The sequence below is a fragment of the Trichosurus vulpecula genome, chromosome 1, assembly GCF_011100635.1.
Source record: "Trichosurus vulpecula isolate mTriVul1 chromosome 1, mTriVul1.pri, whole genome shotgun sequence".
Taxonomy (NCBI): Eukaryota; Metazoa; Chordata; class Mammalia; order Diprotodontia; family Phalangeridae; genus Trichosurus; species Trichosurus vulpecula.
Genome location: NC_050573.1, coordinates 5275708 through 5283909, shown reverse-complemented (window position 1 = coordinate 5283909; position 8202 = coordinate 5275708). Strand labels below are relative to the sequence as shown.

Genomic DNA, 8202 nt, shown 5'->3' with positions numbered 1-8202 from the left:
TAAGAATTGCCACCCCTTCTATAGAATCAGGATCCAAATTTGTATACTTTTTAATAGCTTCTACTAGCCAGTCTTGGAAAAGGGCAGGGTTTTCCTTTACTCCCTGAGTTATCTCCCTAATTTTTAGGAAATTGATCTGCTTTTGGAATGCTGTTCTTAGACCTTTTAAAAGGCAATTTATCATATGGTCTGTCTTTCCCCTATCTTCACTTTTTTGATAGTCCCATCCTGGGTCATTAGTGGGAACAGCACTTGTACCTGGTGGACATGTTGTTGGGTTATCGCTAGCCAAACTATCCCCAAATTTTTGGGCTTGTTCCCAGATTCTCTTCTTCTCTTCAGTGGTACAACAGGTAGAGAAAAGGATATGCAGATCACCCCAAGAAAGCTCAAATTGTAAGGACAGATCCCTATAACCCTTAGTAAACTTGGTAGGATCTTCCGAGTATCTCCCCAGTCTCTCTTTAACTGTAATGAGATCTGAAATGGAGAATGGCACATGCACTCTTCTTGTCCCAGTAGGGGAGGCAGGCACTTCCCTCAAGGGAAAAAGCCTTGAAGGAGCTGTGTAGACTGAGGTTTGGGGAGGGATATAGGAAGTCCCACTTCTTGTGAGGGAGGTGCTGGGCAGTGCTGGCTGAACTAGATTAGACTGCAAGGCCAGGGGATCAGGCTGACAAGGGAGAAAATCAGTTGATACCTGAGGAGGGGTAGGGGTCAGAGGGGAAGATACCTCAGAGACCTAAGTGGGTGCCTCCTCAGGTCCCGAGATTGGAACCTGAGTAGGGGCCTTTTCAGGGGAAGGGGCCACAGAGGGGGACACCCCAACAGGATTGTTGGCTGGGATGTGAGCAGGGGTTGCCAAGGCAGGAGGGGCCGAAGCCCTGGGGGCCATAAGAAGGGGGTCATCCAAAATGTCCTGTTCACCCCCATTGCCCTTTGGTGGGGCCGCTTTAGCTACAAGCATCTTAAAATCCTTTCTGAGGACAGGGTTCCAAGACAGCTCCACGAAGGCCATCATGTAGGCAACTTCTATCCATTTTCCTTCTCTGCGACAGTATAATTCTAACTGCAAAAGAGTATTACCTTTTAAAGTCCCCAAAATAGGCCATACTTCGTGGCCTTCTAAGTGATAACTGAGGCCAAACAGTATTGCAAAAGTGCACCAGCTTTTTCTTTTTAAGTTCTGTAGAGAAGCTAGATTTTTCCCAATTTTGCAAAAGACAACCTAAAGGTGAACTTGTAAGAGTTGAAAAGGTTTGACCCATTTCGGGCGTTTGGGTTGGAAGTCCCCTTCCTCCTTAGTAAAGGAGAAATTAGGAGTAATTGTCGGGAGACAAACAAAATAAAAGAAGACAAAAAAAATACACAAAAAGTACCTGAAATTTTCCCAAATCCCCAGCGCCGAAAGAATTGAAAGGATTTGGTATATGCTTCTGGGTGGGGCATCTGTCCATGTCCTCCATGCTTCAGAAGCCATGCTTAGGTCCATGGCCTCCAATATAACCACTGGACTGAGAACCACCTGAGAGCATCAGGCTAAACAACAAGACAGCCTCCTAGCTGTCTGACCTACTGGGACCTGCTGAGGTCAGGCCCGAAAAGCACCTCCAAAATGCTTGGAGAGCAGTGGGGGGGGGGGGGGGGGGGCGCGGGGAGGGGAGATTGGGAGAGGGGGAGGCTTACCTTCCAGTCTTTGGCTGGAAAAGAACTTGAGGTTAGCAGTGTTTCCTGGTCAGAGAACCAACTGAAGAGGTTTGGGGTTGAGGGATGCTTGACACCTCAAAGTACTGACACGCCGGGTCCTGCCGAAAGAATTTGACTCAAGCCTTCTCAGCCAAGGGAAAAGACAAAATTTATTAAGGGTTAGCCATATTGGTCTGCCCCAAGAAATCCCACCCTTTGTGATGCTTGTAACAAGTGGACTAGATCAATCTGAGCTAGATTGGATGGATCTGAGCACCTTCATGGAGGCAAGATGGAGATTATATACACAAAGATTGTGGGAGGGATTGAGGTCTGGGGTGACTAAAGGAGGGGTTTAGGGAGGGACTTGAGGAGAAATCTAAGGAGGAGCTTGAAGGGACTGGGATGAGGTCAGACTCCAGGGTGGGGAGATAGCTGAAGGCTACATGGAAATGACAGACAATAGAGGGCTAGGCAAGGTAGACATTTGGGCCTAATGGTCATTAGCCTCAGGCCAAGGCCAGATCAAGTGGGAAGATTCAAGGAGAGTTCAAGGGAATTTCCAAGAGGCTATATTCCAGGTTCAAGGGGTTCCCAGAGACTGTGCCCTCATCACCCAGGGCTCAGCACAGAGCCTGACACAGGGTAGATACTTCATAAATGCTTATGGTCTTGACAGTGACTATTCTTTTGTTTCATGATTCAGAATCTGGTAGAGCCTCAGGCAAGTAGTAAATACTCCTAAAGATTTGGCTGAAACCTGAATATAGTAAGAATTAGGCCTCCTCATTCGGCCCCTTAACCCCCTTCCCACGTCCATCTGGGCTATGGTCCCTGGCTAAGCACAAATTTATTCATTTCAGGAATCAGTGACATTCAAGGATGTGGCTGTGGACTTCACCTGGGAGGAGTGGAGCTACTTGGACACTTCCCAGAAGGAACTTTACTGGGAGGTGATGCTGGAGAACTACAGGAACTTGGTCAGCCTGGGTAAGGATGGCTACTCTGGAGACTTGGGATCTTCCCATGAAAGGTTGTTTGCTTCCTTCCCCTAGTGCTGTGTCTGATGTTCAGCACTGATACTTTGATCTGTTAAAAAAAAAAAAACCCAAACCGAAGCATTTGTTAATCATGATGAGGCCAAAAGACAAGGTGCTTGTGCTCCTGGTCCCAGCTGAAGAGCTCTTGCTTTGTATGGCTAGAAACCAGCTGCTTTATTGTGTTATTCCACTCTAGCTCCCTATTCACTCAGGCCAGAGAGGATTTCTAAAATCTTATGACATATATTTGAAGTCACGAAATGTCCCAGATACTTTAGTATTGAATGGGTCAAATGCGCTCATTATCTTTCTGAAGCCATTTCCATTCTTTGTCCCATTTCCTTATCTTTCCAGGAAAATAAACCAATCACCTTTGAGGTATTTCCTTATATTCTTCTGTGATACCTGAGTAGCCAGCTATTGCTAAGAACCCTGCCCCCAGCCCCTAATCGCAAACTCCAGAGTGCTATAAAAGAACAGGCTGAGTTCCTGCCTTTTGGCAAGTTCCCACGGCCCCTGAGATATTCCCATGGAATGTAAGCTAGTTACCAGGAAAGCCTAACGATCTTCCTTTTCTTACTAAGTTGACTTCCCTTTTCTTATGTGATTGCTCCTAGCTCTTATCTCATGCTCCCGTGGGATGTATGGCAGATTGGACGAAGAGATACTGGGTTGTAATTCAGTCAACACTTAAGTCAGCTATCTGATATATTGTATTTACAATCTATTTAGGGGGTTCCTTTCTTCCTGTAAAGTTAACAAAGGCTTATTGAGCCTGCTAAAATAACATGTAAGTTTCAAGAGATAACTAACATCTGTACTTAGATTTTTGTATAAATACTGCTTCTTCACTGGCATCGTGGCCGTTTTGATTTGGGAGACTCTATTTCCCCGAACGGTCGCTGGCTAATAAACTTCTCCATTTAAAACTTAAACTCTTGTCGTGTGTCTCACTCGCTTCTGGTATAACACTTCCATGGCCTCCAGACTCCCTGGACCTTCCTAGCTTGCTCCTAAGGGCTGAGATGATTCTCTATCCCCATCACTTTGCCATTTCCCATGACTAGGCCTCACAGTTTTAGAGAAAGTTCTTTGGATGCCAGATGTATAGTTCTAAGTAACAGCTCTTCAGGTGAGTGAGGAAAGGCCACTTGAGTACATGACACCCAACAGCTCAGCTAGTCACTCAACTCACAGTTCACTTAAAATAGGCATAGGAATGTCTCTTCCAATTCCCCAGACCTGTGGAGAAGAGCTGAGGTTGCCTGACCTGAGCTTCTTTGTAGAACATCACCCAGTCCATTTACTGTTTTTTTCTTTGCACTGAAACACAGATTCTTCCAATCTGAGGCAAAGAGGTATTATGCTCAGAAGGGCAGACAGTTCTTGGTCTTCTTCTTTTCCTAAGGGTTGCCTTATCATAAGATCTTTGCAGGAAAAGACCTCTTTGGTCATGTACGCCAAAGTATACCTGAGTAGAACCACCCTCCTCTGCATCCCCACCTAGTGGCTTTCCCCTTGAAGGTCTATAGTAATAGGAAACATAGTCTTGGAAGCAAGAGAGCCTTAGGGCCCCAGAGTACAGCCAGGGGAGCCAGCTTATGATTTGTTTTTTATTTCAGTTGACAGTCTGAGCTTGAAACAAAGGACTCCATTCTGGAGTTGGGCATTTATATTGAGGATTCATCCTAGCAAAGCCTCACAAGGCACAATCTCTAGGTCTTCACATTGAGGGAGTCCAGGTCATGCCACATTTGAAAGGGATCAGAGCAATGAGAACATTTCAGATGAGTAAAACCATCCAAAGGAAACTTCCAAAATTGATGAAGGGCCATGAATGAAACAAATATGACGGAAGCACCTGTGTGGAACTCATCCTTTTCCCACAAAATAGGTATTTATCTATAGGAATAAATCTACACAAATATGATACATGGAGAAAGAACTTCCAATTGTCTTCAGACTTAAGGATATAGAAGAGCAAATCACTCTGAGTAGCCTATCAATTTAATGAAATTGGACAGTTCCTCTGCACCCCGTATTGGAAGTGATATGATAAATAATAGATGGAAAAGACATGCATATATTCAATCTCAGAAGAGCTCCCCTTGAGAGTACTTAGCACTCGATGTCAGAAACTCAGTGTTGGAAAGAAAGCTTATGAGGATAAAGCTGTTGAATGGAAGTTTTCCTCTAGACCTCACTCAAGATCACTTTATTCTGGACAGAGAAATCTTCTGTTGTTTACACCTTATTAAAACACACACACACACACACACACACACGCACGCACGCACGCACGCACACACACACACACACCTTATATTAAGAATTGTGGAAAGCTCTTCTGGCAGAACACAAAATTGATTGAACATAGAATCTGTTTCCCTGCCTTATTTCCTTTGAGTTGTCTTTTTTCTCTTTTGAATATGTGTGAACTTGACCACAAAATATATTATTATTGGGTCATATGAAATGATAAGTATGGTGAATAAAAAAATTAGAAGACATAAAACTTGATATTGGTTCAAGTGAAACTTACTTATTTATTTACTATAATAACCAGAGTATTGAGGAAGGTGAAGAATAGAGAAAAGCATATTTATTCAGGGAAAAGGGGTATTTATACTTTTTTCTTTCTTTTTCAGATTGGGATACTAGGCCTCAGATCAAGGTACCATATCTAAAGATGATCATTTCTATGGATGACTTATCCCCACAAATGTTCTCATGGGATGATCTGTGCACCTCCAAGTTTGGGGAAGCCCAGGAGTATTATGGCAAGATAAGGAAGGAGCAGAGCAATGAGGAGAAACATTCTAAACAAATAAAAATAATCCAAGAAAAACCTGATGAAATGAGAGGCTGTGAATACAACAAATATAGCAAAATCTTAAGTCCAGAGGCAGTCCTTTTTCCACAACAGGGATTGTCTGTAGTAATGAATTGCTACAAAAGTAATACCCAGGGAAGGAGTTTCAAAGTATATTCAGGCCTAAGACAATTTAATATAATCTCTTCAAGGAAGTATTCCAAAGATGATCAATGTCAGAAAGCCATCATTTATGATTCCGATTATATTGAAGAACATAGAATATATGCTAGAGAAAGCCTTTATGAATGTGGGAAGTCTTTCCTCCAGAACACTGAATTTACTGCTCATCAGAGAACTCATACAGGAAAAAAGGTTTATGAATTCACTGAATGTGGGAAGATCTTTCAGCAAAACTCATATCTTATAAAACATCAGAAAATTCATACTGGAGAGAAGCCTTATAAATGCAGTGAATGTGGGAAGGCCTTCCGATGGAGCACTAATCTTTCTCAGCACCAGAGAACTCATACAGGAGTAAAACCTTATGTATGTAGTAAATGTGGGAAGACATTCTGTCAGAAGGCAGATCTTACTTAACATTACAGAATTCATACAGGAGAGAAACCTTATGAATGCAATGAATGTGGTAAGTCTTTTCGACAAAAGACAGATCTTACACAACACTATAGAATTCATACTGGAGAGAAACCTTATAAATGTAATGATTGTGGGAAAGACTTCCCTCAGAGTACAACACTGACTTGACATCAGAGAACTCATACTGGAAAGAAACCTTATGAGTGCACTGAATGTGGGAAGGCCTTCTGTCAAAGAACAGAACTTATTCGACATCATAGAATTCATACTGGAGGGAAACCTTTTGAATGTTTTCAATGTGGGAAGGCATTCTGTCAAAGGGCAGATCTTAATCAATATCATAAAATTCATACTGGAGAGAAACCTTATAAATGCAGTGAATGTGGTAAGACCTTTTGCCATAACTCACAACTTACTCAACATCATAAAATTCATACTGGAGACAAACCTCATGAATGTAATGAATGTGGAAAGGCCTTTTGCCTGAGGGCAGATCTTAATCGACGTCTTAGAATTCACACTGGTGAGAAGCCTTATGAATGTTTTGAATGTGGGAAGGCTTTTAGCTGGAGCACAATACTTACCCAGCATCAGAGAATTCATACAGGAGAAAAACCTTATGAATGTAATGAATGTGGGAAGAAATTTCCCTGGAGCACAGCACTTACTCGACATTATAGAATTCATTCTGGAGAGAAACCTTATTAAAATAACAAAGTAAGTCTTTCCTCTAGAAGAACCCCTTAGTAAATATATTTAATACTGAAAAGGAATGATTAGAATGTAATGCACTCGGAAAGCCCTTCAGTGAATGATGGTGAAGCATTTCTTCTCAATTGAGAGATCATGGGCTAGAGATGCAAAAGAAGGCATAAACTTTTAGAAATAACATATTGAAATCTTTGATCACATTTACATGTTAAAAGGAGCTGTTTATTGGGGAGGGAAGAGTAAGTGGTAAGTGACAACGTAGTGTCTGAAAGAAACTCCCATCAGTAAATTGTAAAAATGAATCCCTTTAGCCAGAGTGTATAACTTCCTGAATACCATGCTTTCAGTGTGACAGACAGATGAGTAGACATAGGTCGGTGGGATTATAACTGGTTTAACAGCAGCTTGGAAAGTGGTCAACACTCAGGCCCTTTGAGGATCTGGGTTTGGCCCTCTGCCATTTGCAATATTTTTGCCATTCTCTTGATATTGTATGTGTAAAATACTTTTAAACTTTAGAACATTATACAAATGTAGTGTCTTGTTATTAAAGACATATGTGTTATGCCCATCAAGTCTGTAGATGATTCAGAGGGAGGTAATCAGTGTGATTTTGGACATGTTGAGTTTTAGCTGCCAATGGGATATTGAGTTAGAGAGCAAGCATTTGAAAATCTAGGACTAGAACTCAAATGATAGGGACCAAAGTTGGGTTGCTAGGTGTTGAGAAGTGTGTGGGGGGGAGGCAGAATGGAGATAAGAGTAGATAGCTTTTTCTTGGAGTTTGACTGTGAAAGTGAGGATAGAGAAAGATAGTTTGAGGAGAAGGTGAAGGCAAATGTATATTTTGCTTTTGATGGCAACCCTGTCTCCCATGTAATCTTAATTTTCAAGTCTCCAGGTAATCCCCAAGTCGTCATCTTTATCACTATCCCCTGACTCCCCGTATCTAACCAGTTGCATTGGCCTATGTAATCGTAATGTAAATTTGAAGATCTTCCCATCCATTAATAGGCCCATGTGACCTCCTTAAGTCACATGGAAGCCTAAATCACATGAAACCTGTGGTGGGAGGAGCTTGCTGAACGGGTGGAACAGGAAGGGTGGAACAGAGCTAAGAGGCTTTTATGAAAGGACATTTACTAAGAAGATATAGCAAGAACAGAAACAGAAACATTTCTCTGTGAATCCCTGTCACATACTCCCATCTATCACCTCAGTCCCTGAGAAGAAAGGGCTCACACTCAGAGCAGTTGCTATGAAGGCTTCACCCCACCATGTTTACTTCCAGATATGGCAGAGCAGCTTGCTGGGGTGGCCTTCTGGTGTGTAACTTTTATCAAATCTGATTCT

At 42.3% G+C, this 8202-nt stretch overlaps 1 pseudogene; it reads left to right on the top strand.

Annotated features, from left to right (window-relative positions):
• Positions 1-5667: 5667 nt before the first annotated feature.
• Positions 5668-7318, top strand: LOC118844949 (annotated as a pseudogene).
• The last annotated feature ends 884 nt before the right edge of the window (positions 7319-8202 follow it).